Source organism: Gopherus evgoodei, chromosome 2 (assembly GCF_007399415.2).
Source record: "Gopherus evgoodei ecotype Sinaloan lineage chromosome 2, rGopEvg1_v1.p, whole genome shotgun sequence".
In the NCBI taxonomy this organism is placed as follows: Eukaryota; Metazoa; Chordata; order Testudines; family Testudinidae; genus Gopherus; species Gopherus evgoodei.
Window position 1 is genome coordinate 1,344,969 of NC_044323.1, and position 24,867 is coordinate 1,369,835.

Genomic DNA, 24,867 nt, shown 5'->3' on the forward strand with positions numbered 1-24,867 from the left:
CCCTGTTGTCCACTCCCAGCTTCTGGCAAACAGGCTAGGGACACTCAGAGCATGGGATTGCATCCCTGAGTATCTTGGCTAATAGCCATTGATGGACCTATCCTCCAGGAATTTATCCAATTATTTTTTGAACCTTGTCATAGTTTGGCCTTCACAACATCCCCTAGCAATGAGTTCCACAGGTTGACTGTGATATGTGAAGAAGTATTTCCTTTTGTTTGTTTTGCTGCCAGTTAATTTCAGATGGTGACCTTATTCACTTTCTCCACACCAGCCAAGATTTTATAGCCCTCTATCATATCCCCTCTTAGTTGTCTCTTTTCCAAGCTGAAAATTTCCAGTCTTTTTAATCTCTCCTCCTACAGAAGCCATTCTATATCCCTAATAATTTTTGTTTCTCTTCTTTGTATCTTTTCCAATTTTAATATATCTAGAGTCCTACTTGAATCGGGGGATGATTGTCAAATAATTGCTTCTGAGTTGCCGACAAGACATGCAAAATCGTGGAAAAGTAATAATGGACGTTTATTAATTGTGGTAATTTGGAAAATCCAGAGAAGACCTGTTTAAGAAAAATTTGGTGGAAGAATATAAACACTCAAGTATTATGTTATGGCTGCTAATTTTTTTTGATATCCAGACCTTCTGCTGTAACTGTATTATGGTCATTAATGCATGGGGCTGACTGTGGGAGCCCCTCCTCTGTCAGCTCAGATAAATGGGGTTCTAATGTACTAATAGGGAAAAAGGTGTGTGTTGCAAACTTCAAAATGTATGCAAAATTGTAGAATCTGCAAAGTAAGCTAATTAAAATCAAAATTGAGGTGGAAGACGAATATTGCGGGATCAGCAATATTGCAAGTTAAGTAGGGCCTTAAAGATATTTATTTTTGAGATGGGGCAACCAGATCTATACAGAGTATAGAAGATGTGGGCACACTGTGGATTTATATAGAGGCATTATGATATTTTCTGTCTTATCTATCCCTTTCCTAATGGTTCTGAACATTGTTAGCTTTTTTGACCGCCACTGCACATTGAGCGGATGTTTTCAGAGAGCTTTCCACAATGACTCCAAGATCTTTCTTGAGTTGTAACAGCTAATTTAGACTCCATCAGTTTATATGTATAGTTGGGATTATATTTTCCAGTGTAAGTTACTTTGCATTTATCAACATTGAATTTCATCTGCCATTTTGTTGCCCAGTCACCCAGTTTTGTGAGATCTTTGTCACTCTTTGCAGTCTGCTTTGGACTTAACTATCTTGAATAATTTTGTATCATTTGCAAATTTTGCCATCTCAGAGTTTACCCCCTTTTGCCAGATCATTTATGGATATTTTGAACAGTACAGACCTCTGGGGGATACCACTATTTACCTCTCTCCATTCTGAAAACTGGCCATTTATTCTTACCTTTTGTTTCCTATCTTTTAACCAGTTACTAATCCATGAGAGGATCTTCCTTTTTATTCCATGTCTGCTTAGTTTGCTTAAGAGAGTTTGGTGATGGGCCTTGTCAGAGGATTTCTGAATGTCCAAGTACACTATATCCCCTGTATCACCTTTGTCCACGTGTGTTTACCCTCCCAAAGAATTCTAATAGATTAGTGAGGCAAGATTTCCCTTTACAAAAGCCATATTGACTTGTCTCCATGTTTCTGATCTTTACTATAGTTTTAACCAGTTTTCCTGGTATTGAGGTTAGGCTTACTGTCTTGTACTTGCTGGGATCATCTCTGTAGCCTTTAAAAAAAAATTGGCTTCATGTTAGTAATCTTCCAGTCATCTAATTTAAACGATAGGTAACATATCACAGTTAGTAGTTCTGCTACTTCACTTTTGAGTTTTTAGAATTCTTGAATACCTCTGGTCCTAGTGACTTATTACTGTTTCATTTATCAATTTGTTCCAAAATGTCCTCTAATGACACTTCAATCTGGGACAGTATCTTGGATTTTTCATCTAGAAAGAATGGCTCAGGTGTGGGAATCTCCATTACATCCTCTACCGTAGAGATCTGATTGTCCAGTGATGTACTTAATTTTTCTTTTTTTTTTTTTTTTTTTTTTTTTTTTTGCTGTTCAGTTTTGGAGTTGTTTGCTAGTTGCTCTTCAAATTCTATTTTGGCCTGCCTAATTATACTTTTACACTTGATTTGCCAGAATTTGTGCTCCTATTTTCCTCAGTAGGCTTTATCTTCCAATTTTTAAAGGATGTCTTTTTGCCTCTAACTACTACTTTTACTTTGTGTAGCCATGGTGGCACTCCTTTGGTCCTCTTAGGGTGTTTTTAAATTTGGGGTTTATATTTAATTTGAGTCTCTTGTGTTTGTTTTTTTTAAGTTTCCATGCAGCTTGCAGGCATTTCATTTCTGGGACTGTACCTTTTGAATTTATGTTTAACTAGGGTGTTTTAACCTCATTTTTGTGTAGTTTCCCTTTCTGAAATTAAATGTTACTTGTGATGGGATTCTTTGGTGTTTCCCCACCACAGAGATGTTAAATTTAATTATATTATGGTCACTATTACCAACTGGTTCAGCTATATTCACCTCTTGGACCAGATCCTGTGCTCCATTTAGGACTAAATCAAGAATTACCTCTCTTCTTGTGGGTTCCAGGACTAGCTGCTCCAAGAAGCAGTCATTTATGGTGTCAAGAAGCTTCATCTCTGCATCCCATCCTGAGGTGACATGTACCCAGTCAACATGGGGATAGTTGAAATCCCCCATTATTATTGTTTTCTATTTTTATAGCCTCACTAATCTCCCTGAGCATTTCATAGTCACCATGACCATCCTTGTCAGTTGGTCGGTAGTATATCCCTATTGCTATATTCTTATTATTCAAGCATGAAATTGCTATCCATAGATTATCTGTGGTACAGTTTGGTTCATTTAAGATTTGTACTATATTTGACTCTGTGCTTTGCTTTCCCCCCAGCATGACCTATCCTGTCATTCCTATATATTTTGTAGGTATTACTGTATGCCATTGATTATCATCATTCCACCAAGATACTGATTTGTGCATTGGTGACATAAATATAGTAGTTAATGCCTTGTTTGTGGGTAGGATCATTCAGAGATAGGATATGGAAGGAGAATAGTGGGTCAAAAATGGATCCCTGTGAAAGTAGTACAGTTCCCAGGAAATTGGGATATATATTTTGACACTATTTACACAGCAAGATTTAATTTCCTCTTGAGTGTGGAATCTTTTAATATTTCTAAATGTTCATTGATACCTGTCTAGTGACTATAGTGAAGAAAAGCTTCTTGATGTTCATAAGAGGGCTGAATGGTGAGAGCTTTCTCATTTTGGTCCAGTTACTAATTACTTAATGGTAACCAAAATGGTCATCTGTTCAATTTAGCTATAAATGAATAAACTGAAGCAGCTAGCTATTAAAAATTAAAGTCCTGGATCTGGCTCAGACTGTGCACTGTGTGCTATATTGTGAAACAATCAGATCAAATGCAATTGAGATTATAGTAACCTGGGCTATGTGATTGGGTGTTAATTTCTTAATCAGTCCTGTATCCACTAAAAAAAGAACAGGAGTACTTGTGTTACCTTTGAGACTGAAAAATTTATTTGAGCATAAACTTTTGTCGGCTACAGCCCACTTCATCAGATGCACAGAATGGAACATATACATACAGAGAACATGAAAAGGTGGAAGTTGCCATACCAACTCTAAGAGGCTAATTAATTAAGATGAGCTATTATCAGCAGGAGGAAAAAAACTTCTGAAGTGATAATCAAGATGGCCCATTCCAGGCAGTTGACAAGAAGGTGTGAGGATACTTAAAATGGGGAAATCAATTCAATTTGTGTAATGACCCAGCCACTTCCAGTCTCTATCAAGCATTCTTAAAACTACAATACCCACTTGCTGAAGTGAAAAAACAGAATAGAGATCTTATAGGTGTTTATATCCACTGAATTTCTTCCTCTGGTATTTTTGCTGTTGGCTAACCACAGGGAGGCAGTCTGGTCAGTAAAATAATGTTCTGTTCATCTCTGAGTTCTTGGTGTCCAGTAGGTAGTATGGTACATGGGACACCAACAGGCTGGCTGACATGCCTCTATATTAATATTTGTTTACAGAGGTGAGAAGGCTTTCTGTTAGTACTACTTTTGAAATCTCAGTATTTCTTTTGTATTCTATATTGGTGTCCATTCAGTGTTGGTTAGTTATGTTGGACCTACTGTCTCACTGTTATATGTAGTGTAGTTGTAGCTGTGTCTCTCATATATCCTGGGAATGACAAGGTGAGTGAGGTAGTATCTTTTACTGGACCAACTTCTGTCCTGAAGAAGAGCTCTGTGTGGCTCAAAAGCTTCTCTCTCACCAACGGAAGTTGGTCCAGTAAAAGATATTACCTCACCTACGTTGTGCCTCTACTTCAAGAGTTGGCAGCCTTTCAGCAGTGGTGTGCCGACTCTTCATTTATTCACTCTAATTTAAGGTTTCACAGGCCAGTAATACATTTGAACGTTTTTAGAAGGTCTCTTTCTATAAGTCTATAATATATAACTAAACTATTGTTGTATGTAAAGAAAATAAGGTTTTTAAAATGTTTAAGAAGCTTCATTTAAAATGAAATTAAAATGCAGAGCCCCCCAGACAAGTGGCTAGGACCCAGACAGTGTGAGTGCCACTGAAAATCAGCTCGCGTGCCGCCTTTGGCAAGCATGCCATAGGTTGCCTACCCCAGCTCTATGTTGTCACTGTTAGTCGAAGATGGCATCTCTTCTCCTTCTTCCAAAAAAAAATTACTTTAATTTCTCAGGATAACTAACCTTATCTCCTTCCAAAGGCCTCCTTGATCTTCTTTCAGGTAACCGCTGAACCAAGTGTTGCTTAACAGGTTGCTGTTACTTGGCGCATTCAGCTAATATTAGTGGTAAGCTCCTCAGATACTGGTACGAAATGCCTACATCCAGAACTAACTTCCATTTTGAGCAGGAATCTTCTTCAGAATCCAGGAAGCTTTTCTTGGGAGAACTTTTCTTCCTCCATTATATAAAAACTTGATTGATGTAGTCATGAGCCTCCTTGCAATTTTTTGGACTCATTTTCCCTAGATGGGATCAAATTCTCTGCAATCCATGGCTGCAAAAGGGCATTGGTATGGGATGCTGCTTCTTTACCAGAACGTTCAAGGGGCAGTTTTTCTATTCAGATCCTTTCTTATTGAAACTTTGTTGCTACAAACATCTCTCTGGTATACCTGATTATCTTGAGAAGGTGGCACTCTTGAGCCCTGCTGATTAAAATGTCCTTGGCTATTGGTGCCTTTCCCTACATTGCATCTATGGTAACAATGGTGGGAAATAATGGAAGAGGAAAAGTGCTTGACTATTTGATGTTACCTGCTTTTATGAACTAAGTTTACCTTTCTATATCCATTGGTGTGTGTCTAACAGCTTGGTGAGACCACCTGCAAAAAGGCCATTATCTTCTATAAGGAGGAATTAATCATTAATGATCCTACATATCTTGAGAAATTGTTTACGTAGAAAAATAATACTGAGAAAGGACTTAGACAGAAAATATCATATTGTCTCTATAGAAATCCATAGTATGCCCACATTTTGAATACTGTGTGCAGATGTGGTTGCCCCATCTCAAAAAAGATATATTGGACTTGGAAAAGGGCAATAAAAATGATTAGGGGTATGGAACGGCTTCTGTATGAGGAGAGATTAATAAGACTGGGACTTTTCAGCTTGGAAATGAGACGACTGCGGTGATATGATAGAGGTCTATAAAAAGACTGGTGTGGAGAAAGTAAATAAGGAAGTTTTAGTTACTCCTTCTCTTAACACAAGAACTAGGGTCCAACAAATGAAATTAATAGGCAGCAGGTTTAAAGCAAATAAAAGGAAGTATTTTTTTCACACATCACACAGTCAACCTGCGGAACTCCTTGACAGAGGATGCTGTGAAGGGCAAGACTATAACAGGGTTCAAAAAAGAACTAGATACATTCATGAAGGATAGGTCCATCAATGGCTATGGGCAAGGATGGTGTCCATAGCCTCTGTTTGCCAGAAGCTGGGAATGTGCAACAGGGGATAGATCACTTGATGATTCTCTGTTCTGTTCATTCCCTCTCGGGCACCTGGCATTGGCTGCTGTTGGAAGATAAGATACTGGGCTAGATGGACCTTTGGTCTGACCTAGTATGGCCATTCTAATGTAGTGTTTTTAGCTCTCTTTAATGTGTTAAGGGAGACATTCTTTTCTAAGTGTTGCTCACACTCTGTTTATTTTTGTTCTATATCTTCATTCTTTACATCTATTTATGTTTTGCTCAAGCTGGAAACAAGGAGAACCAGCACCATTTGGCCAGACAGCTCTCTCTGGACCCCTAGTTATCAGCCACAGTTTGGGAGCCTCTGACCTAGAACAAAATAGCTTTAATGCTTCCTCCCTTCCCCCCAGTGGAAGTACTTGTGCTTTTGGGGCATCTGAGAGCAAAGGAACACAATATGATGGATGATTTGAAGTATATTGAAGACTATCATTCAGTGCAATTTACACAGCATGAAATTACTGTAAATGTATCTTTTTCAAAGAAAATGGGTGAAATTTTGATTCCATTGAAGTCAGTGGCAAAGCTCCCATTGACTCTAATGGGCCAAGATATAATCCAGTGATTTTAGTCAATCTAATTTATCAGTTCATAACTGTAATGTTGCCAGCCCCAAGTGCTCAAAAATAATCAGGTTCCCCAAAATCATGGAACTTTAAAACATAATTTTGGTATTTTTTTACATACATGTTGACTTTTGAATCTTAAAGTACATTTGGATCACATATTCAAGCTCTTCTCTGCAATCATGAGGGCTAGAAATATACTGTTTTAGAGAGTCTCCACTTTCACTTGAAAACTTACTTGCACAATTCCAAGACCTACGATTCTAAGAAATTTTTCTGAGAATCATAAGTGTAACACTATTTTGTGAGTGTGTTTTATGTATGAGGGTTCCTGTCAGCTACTACATTGGTGTGAGTCCTCTGTCCTTTCCTCAAGTTCCAGGTGCCTGTCCTGCAGGACTCCTTCCCTCTGAAGAACGAGTGTTAATATTCTGCATGTACTGGCTAGTAGAGTGCACAAGCCATGAGGGTGATACTTTTCTTGATGCTTCTCCCTGAGTACGTCGCCACTCAGTTCTCTTATGGTTGCACCAGTGCTGCTGCTTGTGTGCCTTTGTACTAACTTATAGAATATCAGGGTTGGAAGGGACCTCAGGAGATCATCTAGTCCAACCCCCTAACAGATTTTTGCCCCACATCCCTAAATGGCCCCCTCAGGGATTGAACTCACAACCCTGGGTTTAGCAGGCCAATGCTCAAACCACTGAGCTGTCTGTTCTGATTCTTCATTGTTCTGGATCAGTTTTATTCTGCACATAGACACAAGGCAATCGTTGGTGAATGGCTGGTATAGGTCATAAGCGCCAGGAGTGCCATGTTAGCCACATTTGTTATTTGACTCTGACGCTGTGTTCTAATGTCATGAAGCGTGACCTGGAAGACACAAAATTCCAGTATAAATTTACCTTTAGTGATGTCTCTTGCAGCTATTTAGTCTTTAGTTTGTTCAATTTCAATTTAATTTATATTTTGTGCATATGTATTAATTGGCAAAATAATAAAACAACTGATACAGGACTTGGTCAAGAATTAAAGAAGGGTAATAATTAATGCCAATCGATATGGGCTTATGGAAAATAGATTTTGTCAAACTAACGTAATCTCTTCAGAGATCTAGCTTGGTTGATAAAGGTAATAGTGTTGAGGTAATAGACTTCTGTAAGGCATTTGACTTGGTTCCGTATGACGTTTTGATTAAGAAACTAGAATGATACAAAATCAACACAGCACATGTTAAATGGATTAAAAACTGGCTAACTGACAAGTCTCAAAATGTAACTGTGTAAACAGGGAATTGTCATTGAGCGGTTGTGTTTCTGGAGGGGTCCTGCGGGATTGATTCTTGGCACTCTGCTGTTAGTCATTTTAATCAGTGACCTGGTACAAAACATAATCATTCGTGACCAAGTTTGTAGATGACACAAAGATAGGAGGGAAGTGGTTAATGAAGAAGATAGGTCTCTGGCACAGAGTTATTTGGATCATTTGGGCACAAGCAAACAATGTTTCAGTGCAGCCAAATGTGAAGTCATAAATCTAGGAACTAAGAATGCAGGACATCCATACTGGTTGAGAGGGACTCTACCTTGTGAAGCAGGGACTCTAAAAATACTCTGGGGTTATGGTGGATAATCAGCTGAACATAAGATGTTGGTGCAATATTGCAGGGAAAAGGGCTAATGTGATCGTTGGATGTATAAACATGGGACTATTGAGTAGGTGTAAGAAGGTTATATGGCCTCTGTAATAACACTGGTGCAGATGCTACTGAAATATTCTTCCCAGAAGGATGTTGATAAATTGGCAAGGGTTCAGAAGGAAGCCATGAGAATGATTAAAGAATTGCAAAACTTGCTTTATAGTGATACTCGGGGAGCTTGATCTATTTAGGTTAGCATAGAGAAGTTTAAAGGCTGATTTGATCAGTCTGTAAGTGCTTACATGGGGAACAGGGATTTGATAAGAAAACTCTTCAGTGTACCAGACAAAGCCATATCAAGATCCAGTGTCTGGAAGCTGAAGCCAGACAAATTCAGACTAAAAATGAGGTGCACATTTTTAACAGTGAGGATAATTAACCATTGGAATAATTTACCAAGGATTGTGGTGGATTCTCCATCACTACACAATTTTAAATCAATGTTGCATGTTTTTCTAACAAAGATGCCCTAGTTCAAACAGGAATTAATTCAGTGAAATCCTGTGGTGTGTGTGATGCAGGAGGTCAGACTAGATGATCTCAGTGGTTCCTTCTGGCTTTTTTATGAATGACTTGAACAGTGCTAACCAGCCTTTTATTAGAGGCTACAGTAGAACTTGCTTTCTAGACTGTTACAGTTAGGGTTCAGGGCTGGGTTAGTAACCCAGTGTCTGCTTTATTTTATGTTGTCATTGAGGGATAAAGCAAGAGAGAGGATCCCAGGCCACAGAAATGGGAAAATGGCAAATTAAAATTTAGTAAAATTTAAAGTGGATTGGTTTATACAAAGCCATGGACTAAAATTTGGGCTGGCCAGCCCTGATAAAGATCAAAGTCTCATGACACCCAAGTAGTTGATTATAACCCTAGCTTCCTTTTTAATTGTGTACTCATTTATTTCACAGATAAGCCGTTTGTGGAGATTAAGAACACGCAAAGGGAACATCTGCTTTTAAGGTATGGAATCACCTCTCATTAAAGATGTTACATATTTGACATCCACAAAATTTTGAAGCAGAATCATTGGTGCATACATACTGAAACTTCAGCTGGAAAAACGTAGCCATAATATTATGTGTGGAGACTGCTTAGGCTCCCTCTGGAGTTTAGCAGCAAAGCTGGACAGGCTGGTCCAGCTGCTTCAGCTGATTGGGGCTGAAATAGTGAGTATAGTCTGGCAGAATCTGTAAGTCCTAATGCTAGGCATTGTGTGTGGGACCCTCCCACTCTCTGCAGAATGAATATGCACTGAAAGCATTTTAACAACATGAAATCCTTCCCTCTTCCACCTAAGATCTTCAGTTTTCCTTGTTTTGCTCAGGCTCTCAGACTTGAGGCTTCTTTATTGCTTCTGGCACCTGCATCTGCTCAGTTTTAGGTAGCAGAATCTAAATGTGACCCAAAGGATGTAATGTCTGGCAGGCTGGACCTCTTCCCTTTTCCTGTTTCTTCTATCAGTTTTTTCCTCCTTTACCCCAGCCTGTCTAGTCTCATGTTGTGTCATCTGTTTGTTCTGCTGATGCAGAGTTTGAGTGACCCAGTTGTACACGATTCTTTTGCGGGGAAGAGGTGAGTCTGACTCAGCTTGACAGCATGTTTGGACGAAGTAATTAACAAACCTAGAGCTTGTCACTACCCCAGTCTCAAATGCCACACTTGCTATTCTTGAATAACAGAAGGTGCTATATAGCCAAACTGTGTCATAGTGGTGCACTGACTCACATAGCCAAGGGATGATTAAGGGGGTGAGCATATCTGTTCTGTGAGACCCTGTGCGCTTGCATATACTAGCAAACAATTAAGAATAAATCGAATTCGGTAACCATTGACTCCTATTTGTGTTGAGAAGGGCATAGGCTGTAATGTAGGGGTATACATGTGACAATGGCTAATTTAATTGCTAAGTGCTTTCATATTGTAAAATGTTACCCATTTTTTTCAAGCCTCTGCTGTTTCTCAGACTTGGAGGTGTTTGGCTAATGCAGTATGTTTCTTCCTGTCTTCACCCACATAGTGATACAGATACCAAACAAACCATGAAACATACAAAATTAGTATAAGATGTCACCGTCAGAGTCAATACCTACCTACTGTTAACACCCAGTGACATCTGAGATACTTCAAGTATCAGAGGGGTAGCTGTGTTAGTCTGGATCTGTAAAAGCAGCAAAGAGTCCTGTGGCACCTTATAGACTAACAGACGTATTGGAGCATGAGCTTTCGTGAGTGACTACCCACTTCGTCGGATGCAGTTAGTGGAAATTTCCAGAGGCAGGTTCAACTAACCTCGTTATCTCTAGCCTGATTCTTGCTTGCATATTTATACCTGCCTCTGGAAATTTAACTACATGCATCCGACAAAGTGGGTATTCACCCACGAAAGCTTATGCTCCAATATGTCTGTTAGTCTACAAGGTGCCACAGGACTCTGAGATACTTTAGTATATAGAATTAGAACAGGAAGTAATTCTATTATGTACTAAATGGTAGATGTTGGATTTTTAATGGCAAACCACTGTACTTGGAATGACTAGTTAAAACTGCCCACCCCCTGGACATTCAGTTGTCTCAACTGCATCTTTAAATTGTCTCCACTTCTGTAGGTGTGGCACAAGCTTCTTCTTGAATACCTCTTTCTTGGAGGCTCCTAACCAGCTACTAGTGTAGAGGTAGGAAAGGTTTGTCTGATTAATTCACAGTCAAAGCAAGTAACGCTTTCCAGATCCATGCATAACCTGATATATCACTAAAACTGGCTTTTATCTAATATTGAGTATCACAGCCAAGGTGGATTAAAAAAATCAGGTTTTTAAATTTTAAATTAAATGTTCATTTTGTAAAAATAAAACTAAAGTTAAATTTGAAATTTTGACAACCTATAGTAAGGCTTAAACGTACTATAATTAAATATTTTAGTTAATTTAAAAAAAATTAAGCAACACATGTTAACTTTTTTTTTAAAAAGTCAAACCACTGAACTAGTAGAAGTCACTGGCTAAGCACCTGGAACTAGAGTTTGTTGAAGTGCTAAACTAGCTTTTGACAGCAGTAGCATCGTCTGCATGTATAGAAAGAACATATTCCTCATTTCAGTTTATTCAGCGATTTCATTTCAGTGACTAGTTAACTGAAAATTACAAAACTGATTGGGAGTTTTTAAAAAAAAAAAGCATGAAAACTTGTTTTCCTCTTGCAGTCTATGAATAAAAAGTAGGGGTTGAGAGAATGAGATCTAATAGTTCTTTAAAATCTTGAAACATATGGTCACCAGGAACAATCATTTCAGTTCACTAACTACAGAACTAGAGTTTACTAACTACAGCTTTTATTAACTAAATCAGTTAGTTTTAAATGTAAAACATGTTTTGATAAACTTTTTCTTATATATCCAGCACATTTTAAGGTATTTTATTTAATTAAAAAAACAAACAAACTGATTGTGTATTTTTAATTGAATTTCAGTTTCCATCTAAATAGTTGGGCACAACTTAAAAAAAACCCTAGTAAAGTAGAAATGCACCATTTTCTAACATAAATAAAACAAGTACAAATTAAGACTGTGGCTTAACTTACATTTATTCATATAACTGCTTAAATAACATGTATAGATACTGTATATCTTCTTGGTTAGCAAAAAGTACCCCCAAAATTAGTGTGTAAAGGCTGTTTAGTTGCAAATCAACTTGTTTTGATGGTTACCAATGAGAATCAACCTTTCTTGAGGAAAATTACGTAAATAGTACAAATACAAAACGAGATTAAAATCAATTATTTAAAAAAAGAGTTACTGCTTACTGATTTAAATCATGATTAAAATCTGTGATTTTAAATCTTTGATTTAAATCAATCTACAGTGAACACAGCCAGTTGATTTATTTGGCAGGGAGCCATAATACAAAGGGGAAAGCCATCCTAAGCTGTTTTCTTCTTTAAAAGCTCTTTTGACTAATAGTCAAATACATTGGCTTATCATGCTTGGGAGGGGGATGGGAGGTCGTGATGGATTTATTGAGTTCATGCTTTCCTCTCAGTGTTTCTGGCCCTGGACATTGTTAAAGGGAGAGCGGTGGTGGAAAGTGGGGCCTTGCTTATATTCCTAAATCCCTGCTTTAGAAAGGCAACTCAGAACAGAGGATGTGGGAGTCCTGCCACCCTCCTCTGGACTGCAGCTTTTCCCATTCGAACTTCTGATTGGCAATGATTGAAGCAACTTTGTACCTATCAGGGCATTTTTCTTGCTGGTCAAGAGTCAGCCTGGAATATTACTATTTTTCTTGGTTGTCTCACTGACGATCAGGGCAAAATGTCTTACATTTTTTTCTTTAACCTGCATCTCTTTTTGATCATGGGGTTTTCAATCTCCCCCCTTCTTTTTCTTTGTATAGAAAGCAACCTAGAAATTAATGTAGACTTGAGGCAGGCTGGCTCAAAGGGTGTTGGCAATATTTGCCATCGCTCCTTTTGATACTTGCTGTTAAATTTTCAGGACATTGAAATCAAGCAGGTGTTTCCCAAAGAGCTTGTTCAGCAGCTAAAAGCATTTCCTGAAACACTTTATCCTGGTAGGTCTAACCCACGCTCATTGGCTCTGGAGTAGTTCCAATAGCCGGATGTGTAAAGTTAACTTCTTTCGGAAGAGCAGCTGAGCTAGAGGCAGCAGGTAGGGTTAGAGGGTGTTGAGGAGGAAGTGCCTTATTATGCACCTTTAATATTGGAGGCTGGTGAGTTTTGTCTTAGTACATCATTTCCCATCGCCATTCCCAGTAAAAGCAGGGCTTTAAATAATGTCTGGGACTCTTACTTTAGAGAACAAATAAAATTTGACAGGTTGACCAGTTCAAAGCCAGCACATTCTCCTTACTTGCTCCTTTTATGACTTTGCAAACATATAAAGCACACTGGTCTTTTGGCCATCTTCTGTGCTTCCTCTAGGAGTGTGAAATATTGATGTTTCTCAGTGGCACTTGTAGTCAAGTGATAAGGTGGTATGGCAGACTTTTAAGTAATAATGAATACTTTTGATTAGAAATAGACTAGCTTATTTTCATTGCCCAACCTGGGAGGAAATGCAAGAAGTAAACACTTCTCACTATTAGTGCCAGTTAACCTGGATTACTTAAAACTTGTCGAATAGTCTAAGTTGGTGGAAGTAACGTGGAAATTTTGTTTTTTGAAAATGATTTAAGAAGTTAACAGTGGACTAAGATTACTTGCTTGAATGGTACATGATATAGTACATATTTATTCAAAATACTGTGCCAAATAATCTGATAGAATATTGGAAGGAATGGTTCATCTCTCTTCCTAAACTATGGGTGTAAGTCCTTTATTTTAAGAAAAATGACTTAACCAATTAGTATTGTCCTGGATAAAATAATATGTCCAGTCTCTTATCCTTTTCCTTTCAGCGGGAAACTGTGTGTGTCTATAGCACACAATACCTTGGCTGCCCATTGAGATTCAGTAACTCTGCAGCTATTGCAGTTTTTAAGTTCCACAAGGAAGTGAATCATTCTCTCAAAATGCCCACCTGATAACACTGCAAAGAAATCCAAACCTACTTTTGCACCCCTTTCTCTCGAGAAACTTCAACCTTTGTTTTACAAGTAGTGCCTCATTTTCGATCCCAATTAAATTTATTTGTTGTTGAGAGAACGGAAATGTAAATACAATGGTGGTTGAAGTGCAGCAGTTACTCCCTTCCTCCTCTCTGCTGGCTTCCTGTCTGCATTATGGAAGGTCGAAACTGGTCGTTAGCATTAACTGGTTTTGAAAGAAAAAAATCAGGCTGGCTAAATTAAGAAGCCATACAGGTTACAAGCACGAGGGAACTACTAGTCTCAAGAACTATTTTTCTGAACTAAAACTGTGCCATCTCTTGACCTTCAGGCTAATCCCATGCTCCAACCTGACCACAGCCAGGGACTGGCAACACCATCTGGTAGTGATTCCCAGGTCTTTGACAAAATGCTGCAGACAAATATCTGTTCCTCGAGTGCTTGCTCATGTCCATTCCATATTAGGGGTGTGTGCTCGCCAGTCACCTAATGTGGAATGGATGTGAGCAAGCACTCGAAGAGGAAAAGACAGCTGTTACCTTTTCTGTAACTGGTGTTCGTCAAGGTGTGTTGCTCATGTCCATTCTATGACCCGCCTTCCTTCCCCACTGTTGGAGTTTCTGGCAAGAAGGAACTGAGAGTGGGGGGGAGCTGGCGGTGCCCCTTATACTGCCCCATGTGGCTGCCACTTCAGGGGGTGCCAGAACTGATCCTCTACAGATACTGCTGAGGGAGAAACTTCAGGCACCGGTGCATGTGGCAAGCACACACATCTAATATGGAATGGACGTGAGCAACACGTCTCGAAGAACACTAGTTATGGAAAAGGTAACTGTCTTTTCCCACTTGCATGCCCTTGAAACCTGCATGCATCCTCTGGATGTGGTGCTCTGTGCAAATTCTTATAGTTAATTATTCATCTCCTGTGTGTCTGCTGATTTTTAGTGTACTTCCCTGAGACATAAGCTTAGAGCAAATTTTTATATAGAATTAAATTAGTAGCTGTGTATATCTAATATTATTTCTATTGGATGGTAACACAGTGTCTAATTTTGGGCTTGTTCCAAGAAGGCAGGAATTTAGCTGCACAAGATTTTACCTCTAAAGCAACCAAAAAAGGTCGTCGGCGAGCGAGATTGAATTTGAGACCTCTGGAGCTAAGTGCACAAACCGCTACGGCATGAGCTAAAATCCAAGTGGCCCTTAGCTAAGAGTTTAGAGCAGACTCATTGCTCTGTCTCCAAGTGGTCTCCATGCCACTAGATGGGACAGAGCACCACACCCAGGAGGTGTGTGGGTTACACCTATACTAGACTGGGATGAGTTAACCCCTCCTGACAGGCCAAGACAATTCAAAATTTAATGCAGGCCTGTGCTGCCAGAGTTCTGTTCTGATTCCAGATTTCTAGGTGCAGCATGGGAACTGTTCTGTACGATTGTTACTTTAAAGTATTCAGTGTTTTCTCTCTGTCCCCTGCCTCTTATATGCCTTTCATCTAGCCCAGCCTTTTGACTGACCGAGTAGGTGGGGTAGCAGGAAGTGGCTGCCAAGGTAGTTCCAGAGGCTGCCATGAGCTTAGTACAGCACTAGTACTTTGAGGGAGCAGTAGTGTTTTCTGGAGGCTCTCCTTACTTCTTGCATGACCCATCACTTTGTCATAACTGGCTCCTGCACCTAACATTGCTGCTCTCTTTTCAGAACTGATGAGTTCTACCAAGGCTTTGTGGCATTTGGCCAGCCACATCGCAGGATTTAGCTCAAGCGAAAATCCTCAGTATCCTCTTTAAGAATAAATATCATGTGACCACTCCAAGCATATTCTCCTGCTAGAGGCAGAATTAAATCAGCATACTGGTGGCGAGTAGATGCAACAGTTTAAATGTCTTTACTTACTGATCAGAGGGATTAAACTAGAAGTCCCAGGGTAGAACAGAAGACCTTGACTGTTTTACAGCTGGTGTGTTTTCTTTCAGTTTACTTAGTATTCAGTTTAGTGCTTTCTCAAGGTGAAAGTGCATCCAGAATGCCCTTTTGTGATGCAAGGAACAGTTGAGCAGGGTTATGAAAGGAGGCGCTACCTCAATCTCTAACAGAGTTGCCTGTGTCAGTGAGTACTGGCACAGATGCCTGCTTGTGTGACCTCAGGTGTGGGTCTGGATATGACACAGACTCTGGAATACACAGTAGTGGATGCTGAGGTAAATCTTAACTTGTGAGAGAGCCCCTTGCTGGGGAGAAATTTGGTCTGCTTTGCCTTGTGGTCCTAGTTTTACATATTGATATTGGAAGGGAGCACATGGGTAAGCTTTCTTTCCAGCCTATAGGTGCTGATGTGAGAAGAGAATTTACATACTGTGGGAGTTTTAGGTGATAGCTGTATAATCCTTGATAGTTTCGGGGTGCCCCAATGGGCTCTTATTTCCACTTCATATCTGACTCTGAAGCTAAACCATTGCTGCCACTTCTCATCTGTGCTGAAGCAATAATATTATGGAAGGGTGGTACCTCCTTTCTTTGTCATGAAGAGTGTTTTATTTCCAGCTTTCTTGGGAAGACATTTTTCAGAGCAGTTGTGACTAGAGAGAGACTTGAGTTCTACTCTCAGCCTCCAGAGGTGCCCAACAGCTCATGAAATGTTGCAAGCTGCATGGTTTTAAACACTTTTTACAAGAACAAATAGGTCCAGCTGTCTCTGCATTTTTAAATTAGGATATTTATGCCTAAATGTAAATAGTTTTCTTTGACAAACAATGCAAGCAGCAGTGGCCATCAGCATGGGGTGTTTCTAGTACAGCTAATTTTTATTTAATTATTCACCCAGCATCAAGTTGAAAGACATAAATTAAACACACTAATTTACTTGCAATATATGGTACAAATAGTCTGCCTCTTTGTGCCATCCAAATCAGCTGTGGTTACACATTGGTAGTCCAAAATCAGAGAAGCTTCCTTAGAAATGTTACTTGGACCATGCTCTGAAGATCAGAAAACTGTCCTGACCCAGACTGTAGAAGGAACAAGTTTTACAGATGCAAATCCTCTGGAAATACCCTGCCTCCAGTCCAAGAGTACCTGACTAGGCATTTGGCAAATATGTCTTCACTGTCTCAAAACTGCATAGGAAGAGAAGTGGTCTTTATGGTAGCCAGGCTGGAAATCACATAGGGCTCCTTACGTTGGAGCCAGCATATTGAATAAGCACTTGGAAATAGATGAAGTTATTGCATTTCGCCAATCAGTTGTGTAATGTGCTTGCTCTAAATCACTTTGTTTAGCAGAAAGGTCACTGCATTCTGCACTAGCTGATGCTTTTTTTTTTTTGGCAATGTTTCTGTTTTGGCTAGGGGGGTGCTTCTTACTGAAAGTTATATTGATACAATCCCCAGTGTAGATGTGGTTATATTGTATAAAGGTGTGTAACAAGGCATTCTGCCCCTTTAAGTACCAGGGGGCAGGCAGCCCTGTTCTGGAGAGGAGACCAAAAGGCAGGTTCTGGGCATCATCTGACTCATCTGGACAAGATCTAGGGATTGGATCTGATTCCCTACTAGAGGATATAAAGACAGGCTCAGCTCCATGATGGAGACTGGGATCAGGGGAGGGCTGGGAGTACACTCTCCTGTGGCTGTGACAGAAGGCTGCTAGTGGGGGGGCAAGCCCTGTGGACCACCCTACCCCTCCACTGAGAAAGGGCCAGACAATTAAGCTAGTGGAGACCAGAGGGGCCCCCACAATCTGTGTTAAGTAAACAGAAACCTGAGGTAAAGACTACAAACTGAACTTGGTGTGGCCAATTGTTTGTCCCTGTCTGGTGATTGGGTACCCCAACCTGCATGGTGCTTTATGCTGGTATAGTTAAAGCAATGCAACTTTTGTGTATAGACAAAAGTCTTGACTGCCTCTACCCAGCTGCCAAACATCCAGCCTTTCCCACTGACCATTTCTATGGTTTATCATTACAAATACCTGCAACATGTTGAAATCTGAAAACGTGAGTGCAACATAAAATGAAATTGGCAGCCATGCTGACTTTATTTTTCTACTTAAGTCTATGAAAATGATCAGTTGAAAACATTAAATGAAGATACTGCAGAATTTCTTGTCTGGCATACTGTATTGCTGCAAAATGCAGGGGGCCTGTCTGAAGAGTGAAAAGCCAGGTTCCAGTACATCCCATAGATCCTTAACTACAGCCATCTCAGTCTACATGTTGAACAGGAGAGGCTTACAAAACAGACCATCTGGGGGTTGGCAGCAGAGTCCTTGGGGGTAATAGCCACCACTTCCTTATTATACCTCTTTAAAATGAAAGATCAGAGGCACAGGATAACAATCCCACTCACTCCTGCTAGATCATTTCAGGCAGGTTTGAATTGTTTCTGCACCTTGAAAAAGGTTTTAACTTTAAAAAAAAACAACTAGTTTAAATATTGTAAATTCCTTAGTCTAAAAGAATCTGGTTAGCTGTGTTACCAGCCCCCGTTGTTCAAAAATAGTTGTTGGGTCCCCCAAAAAATTATGATTTGCTTAGAAATCGGCGAATCATCGTGTTTCTTTGTCTTTTGTTTTTTAATTTGAGGCTGTAATGTTTATATATCAGTTTTCTCCACAACCAAGGAAGCTAGAAACTTAGTATATTTATATAAATAAAAGCTGAGCTTCTGAAGTAATCTCATGACTCAAGGAGTTGGGGCTTTAGGAGAAACACCAAATATTGCAAAACTTGAGATAAAGTGGGAGGAGTTGAGAACATTAGTATAATATCAGCTGAGCAAAAATGTTGCCAGAAACAGACTAAAGTAAGTTTTGTAACCAAACTTTCCCCTTTCCAAAATACCCATGCACCCAGTAGTCGTCTTCTCCGGATCAAGGCATAAAGAATAAGCATGGGGGTTTAGGGTTGCTGATTGAAAGCAGAAACTTTAACTGGAAGTGCGGTAATATATTAAGATGTGGCTCCTTTACAGACATGGCTTTTGACTAATGCATTATTCTCTGGCTTTGTTTTTAGTTCAATGGAAGCTGCTTTCCTTTTTGATACATGTACTATTAAAGGAAAGCAGCTGACAGGAACAGCTGCTTGTCTTGCCTGTTTGGTTTGTGTGACTTAGCAGTTGATATGTAGCACAGAATGCTTTATTAACAGCTAGAGGCTTCAGAAACAAGCCCCCCCCCCTTTTTGTTGTTGTTGCCCTCCTCTCCTCTGTCTTCTGCCCCTTGCCAGGTTAAAACCAGAGACTTCCCTCATAAAAAGGTCATTAGTGATATAAATTCCTTATTAGATGCTGCCTTTCTGCAGTGTGTAATGTCCAGAAAACTTCCTGTGAAATGAGAATTTGGAAGCCAGTCTTCAGTTCTGACTTCTTTGCTGATCATCTTTGAAGAACTGGAATAGAAGAGTTTGTAAATCAGGTGTTCAACAGCTAAAACACAGAGGGCTTTGCAGAAGATGGGCCCTTTACCTTTTACCAAAAGAAAAGAAAGGAGTTAACATTTATGATTTGGAGATTACATACCAGTCATCCATCCACTCTCTCCCCCATCCCCCTCTGCCAGCACCACATTTCAAAGCTCTTAGGCATGTGTGCAGCTAGTTACTTACTCTATAAGGGGCTTTCTTTAGATATTATCTATGAACTCATTTTTCATGTGGCTTTTTTTGAGGGCCAGCTAAAACCATTAATCTCCACCTTTACATTCCCTAATCCCTGCAAGGGTTTATTCTTGTACGCCTGATGAAGCTGCTTTGGCAGAGTCCATCATGCTGCAACTCAAGGAAAGTTTTCTAATGTGGCTCTTTATCAGCTGAAAAACTACATCTGCATAAAGTAGCAGTTTCTTACTTGGGCAGTTTTAGGCACATCTCTCTAAGTTGTTAGTAAGAGTGACACAGTTGCCCAAAGGAAGGAAATTCATTCTGAAAGCTGGTATTTTCTTATGTTGTCACACTGTATCTTGGGGCAATTAGCATCTGTAAAGTGCTTAGAAAGCAAAAAGTTCAAATATGCATGCTTCTTGTTGAGTATTGGGGTGCACTGCTATAATATTCCCATAGTATTTCCTAGAAGTGAAGGGCGGAATGTCAGCAGGGAATATCAACTATGGTTCTCTTTCCCATCCCTGTCTTTTTTTTCTCTAACTCTTTCCCTCACACGCCTGTATCAGGCTGACGATACAAAAATCTATCTGCTTCTCATTTGTCCACAAAAGTCAGGAATGAAGTATGGCTTTGCTGTGGATTGATTTTCTTTGACATGCTCCCAGTTCACGTTGGCTGTCCAGAGTTTCAGGGAAGTTTCCTTGCACTTGGTTGTATCAGTCTGTGCTATTTGCTTATGTCCTGACTCAAAAGAGCACAGTAACCTCATCTCCTGTTGAAGTCAGTGGGAGCTGCAGATGCTCAAACCTTTAAAATTTAGGATGTTAGTGGTTTGTGGTCTTCTCCCTCTTTTGCAGAGGCAGATGAGTGAGAGAATTTAGACCTTTAAAATGAATAGTTTCACTCAGGTACCTACTACCCACCAGTCCCTGTTTCCGTTCTAGCATTTTACTGTAGCTCTAAAGTAGTTTTCCAATACTCCCACTGGTCAGTCAGGATTAATTTCTTTTTGTACATGGGCCTTCCAATGTTTACTTCTAGAAGATATGCCACCCCATCTCTTTGGGGCACAAGCAGAAAGGAAACATAAATTAATTGAAAAGTAATAAAATATCAACTATCACCCCTTTTGACACTGCCACAAATACGGTTGTTAACTTTTAAGCTCATCTTTGTGCTAAGGTCAACAGATCTGTTAGGATGAGTATTTCAGTGGTCTGCTTGCGGGGGGGTGGGGGAGGGCAGAGCAGAATTAGACCTATAAGTCACTGGGGCATTCCCCCGCTGCCATCTTCTGAAGGTCTCTCTAATTTTCTCTACCTCTCCAGTGGCCAGCAGTCCCCCCAGCCCTCCCTGCTGCAGAGCTCTTCTGAGGAGAATTTCAAAATGTTCAGACTAAAAATTGGGCTCAGTATTTTATCTGATTCCAAGTTGTGTTCTAGGGCTGCATTGGGTTCTGGAAGAGTTTGTTCCCTCAGCTCTGCTTCCTGTTTGGTGGTGGTTGCAGCAGCTGCTGCCCCTGCAGGCTTCAGGGACCAAGCTAGGCTGGAACAGCCAGAGGCAAAATGAAAGGTCTGTCTCCTGCTTGAGTGTCTTGTTGGGTGCTTGGCCAGCTATGAGCATAGAATGCATTAACCCTCACAGCCCAGTCTGGGCAGATTTGCCTTGGTCCCCTTCTGTGGGCAGGAGAGGTGGCAGGTAGGACTGGAAAAGAGCTGGCTCCGGAGCAGACAGGCCTCCTATATTCATGATGGCAATGAAGCTGTGAGTTTCGGATGGAAGGAATTGGACAGAGCACGCTTACTGCCAACACCAGAGTGTGGTAAAGGGCCTTTGAGCTCTGGTCTTTTCCCTGGCTGCCACCTGTATAACAGTCCCTGCCCTACTTTTATCCCAGGCTGAGATTTATTTGGTCCATGTGGATCTCATGCAATAGGAAGGGGAAGAATTTCTGGGAAAACCATCTTTGAGCCCCAGGCCAGTACTTTTCCTGAGAGACCTATATGGGGTACGGGAGACTAACAAGTGCAGTCTCTTTGAGGACAGAGAGATCCCTAAGCATTGGAAATATTTTCAGAGCTATCTGAGCTCAATTTTTCTTCTCCCTTTGAAGAGGATTATGGAAGTAGATTCCTAAAAGGGAAATGTATGAATACATAAAATCACCACTATCTGCTCATTTGCAGAATGCGGAAGGGCAGATCAATGCAGAGAACACCAGGCCAGGAGACACACAGAGCCCTGCAAATCCATGGATCCACTTTATATCCATGGATCATTTTTGCTGATTGGATACAAATTTTGTATTCGTGCAGAGCTCTAGACATAGGCTGATTCCTCTAGGTGTGCACATGTTAGACCCCCATGAAGGGTATTCTTCCTCCCCTCCCCTAGACTGGCAGCCTTTGTTAGAGAATCAAATAGTATAATATATTTAAAATAAAATCCCCAAATTTTTGCTCTCGAGTGTACTGAATACTGTGAAATTGTACTTAGGTCTGTAGCTGCCCTAGACAAGCTATAGCTATATAACCCTAGGGGACGGTGTGAGAGAGGAGGGGATTTTCTTGCCACATATAAAAGATTGGGAAAGTATCAAGACTGGTGTCCCCAACTACTGCTGAGGGTCAACATGCCCTCATGTCCAGGTTATTTCCAGGTTCCGTTGCTGGTTCCCAGGCCTCCCCTCTATCTCCTTGCCTCAGCAGATGGCTGTGGAGTGATGAGGGACAGCAGCCCAGATGTGGAAGAACTGGCAGGCAGCAATGGTGGTCCACCAGTTCTGTCTTTCTACCACACTGTCCCCCAGCCTTCATTTTTTTAATAATGCCAGAAGGTGTTTCAGCATGGACCAGTCAAAACTTACTCTTGTATCACAATCGAAGAATAATCTGTCTATTTTTTGCTTGTCAGGGATTAAGCATTTCTAACTGGGGGAGATTTTTACCTGAAATAATGAGGCCACTCCAGAGGCAAGTACACCTCTACCCCAATGTAACGCTGTCCTCGGGAGCCAAAAAATCTTACCGTGTTATAGTGAAACCATGTTATATCAAACTTGCTTTGGTCTGCTGGAGTGTGCTGCCCCGGCCCCCCGGAGCACTGCTTTACTATGTTATCTGAATTCGTGTTATATCGGGTCACGTTATATAGGGGTAGAGGTGTATTGTTTCACTCTATAGCTGATTTATAGCTTTGATCAAAGGAGATCACTAAACATTGCCCAGAGGGGGTATGCTATTTCAGGAACAGTTTTGTCCTACTCCCACTCAGAACGAAGTCATCCATCATCTACTTCAAATCGGAACAGTACAACCTGCTTCCCTTCCTGTTTTTAACCTGGAAGAATTGGGGACAAGCAAAGATAATGTTGGAAGTTCTGAGGTTAGCATAGAGAAATAAAGGTTAAAACATAGTCCATTCTGGTCTATCCAGAGCAGTTCACCAGCCAAGCTGTAGTGAACTCCATTTTCAGGCTTTGTCTTTCTCCTTACTTCTTCTTTTGTCCTTTTTCAGGTGAGAGAGCTCCCAGCCTCTTCCAGATGCCAACTCTTATTCTCAACCCTCTGTCCTTTGTTGTTGAGCTGAGATCCCTGCTTAGCTTCCGTGCTGAGAGTGCCAGTCCATGAATCACTGGTACCTGCATTGTGTCTCTGGACTCCCTGTTCATCTGTTTGTTTTCAGACAGTTCCTTACTGACACTCTTCATTCCCACCAGACAGGGAGAGGACACAAGAACCTATGTTTTAGTTTGTTCTTAGAGCATACTTAATACCCCTGCTAGGTAACAATGCAAAGTATCTGGGAAACTGAGGCACATATAGGCGTCATAAAAATATTACAAAAAGTTCCCACTTCATCCTTGATAGCCATAATGGAAACCAAGTGGTGTAACGAACAAAAATCCAGTTCTCATTGGAGCCAGTTGAGATTTCTGCTCCCTCCCAGGCATGCTGCTGTGACCCAGAGTTCATACGAATACATATCCAGCAGCAGTTTGGTTATTCCCTCTCTATCTTGCCCATCTCATCCTTTCGCAGAGATCTAGTTCCACTTATATATTCTTAGTTCCTATGCCTGGTGAATGCAGGCAATTAGATTTTTTTTTTTTTTTTTTTAAGGAGTCTTCCAGATTAAGTTCTTGGAATGGGTACCAGAAAGAGAGCACAGCATCTTCCAGCTAAAGTACAATGATTCATTGAGGTTTCTGAAAACTGCTCCTTCAAGTGATAACAGACCTGTTCTCGTCATGAGTGTCAATAGGGTTTTCCTAATAACTGGGAAGAACATGATCAGCCCTACCTGAGAGAGAGAGAGATTGTCATGTGCTGGGTGAAGCAAAATTTCCTATCTAACGACCAACCTCTTTACAGCTGGAAACAGTAGAGAAAATGACCTACTATCAGGACTTGGGCTGTGAGGTGGTGAGTGACATTTTTCAAGGCTGGGCAAAGTCCCTGCTTTGTGTTCCCACCTTTTTCATTGTTCCCCAGGACAATACTAAAGATAAGGACAAGAAGACTTTTTATCAATACATTAGAAGCAAGAGGAAGACTAAGGACAGGGTAGGCCCACTGCTCAATGAGGAGGGGGGAACAGTAACGGGAGACTTGGAAATGGCAGAGATGCTTAATGACTTCTTTGTTTCGGTCTTCACTGAGAAGTCTGAAGGAATGTCTAGTATAGTGAATGCTTACGAGAAGAGGGTAGGTTTAGAAGAGAAAATAACGAAAGAGCAAGTAAAAAATCACTTAGAAAAGTTAGATGCCTGCAAGTCACCAGGGCCTGATGAAATGCATCCTAGAATACTCAAGGAGTTAATAGAAGAGGTATCTGAGCCTCTAGCTATTATCTTTGGGAAATCATGGGAGACGGGGGAGATTCCAGAAGACTGGAAGGGGGCAAATATAGTGCCCATCTATAAAAAGGGAAATAAAAACAACCCAGGAAATTACAGACCTGTTAGTTTAACTTCTGTGCCAGGGAAGATAATGGAGCAGGTAATCAAAGGCATCATCTGCAAACACTTGGAAGGTGGTAAGGTAATAGGGAATAGCCAGCATGGATTTGTAAAGAACAAATCGTGTCAAACCAATCTGATAGCGTTCTTTGATAGGATAACGAGCCTTGTGGATAAGGGAGAAGCGGTGGATGTGATATACCTAGACTTTAGTAAGGCATTTGATACGGTCTCGCATGATATTCTTATAGATAAGCTAGGAAAGTACAACTTAGATGGGGCTACTATAAGGTGGGTGCATAACTGGCTGGATAACCGTACTCAGAGAGTAGTTGTTAATGGCTCCCAATCCTGCTGGAAAGGTATAACAAGTGGG

The 24,867-nt window shown here is 40.5% G+C and overlaps 1 protein-coding gene across 13 annotated transcripts in view; it reads left to right on the forward strand.

The window, feature by feature from the left end:
* Positions 1-24,867, forward strand: part of MAP4 (microtubule associated protein 4) — a 271,212-nt gene that overhangs the window by 40,172 nt on the left and 206,173 nt on the right. For 12 of the 13 annotated variants that reach the window (XM_030549739.1, XM_030549736.1, XM_030549737.1 and 9 more), the window contains one exon: positions 9,279-9,330. The exons of the other annotated variant lie outside the window; for it this stretch is intronic. The gene's annotated coding sequence lies outside the window, so the exon portion shown is untranslated. The remainder of the gene's footprint in view (positions 1-9,278; positions 9,331-24,867) is intronic. 13 annotated transcript variants of the gene reach the window in all.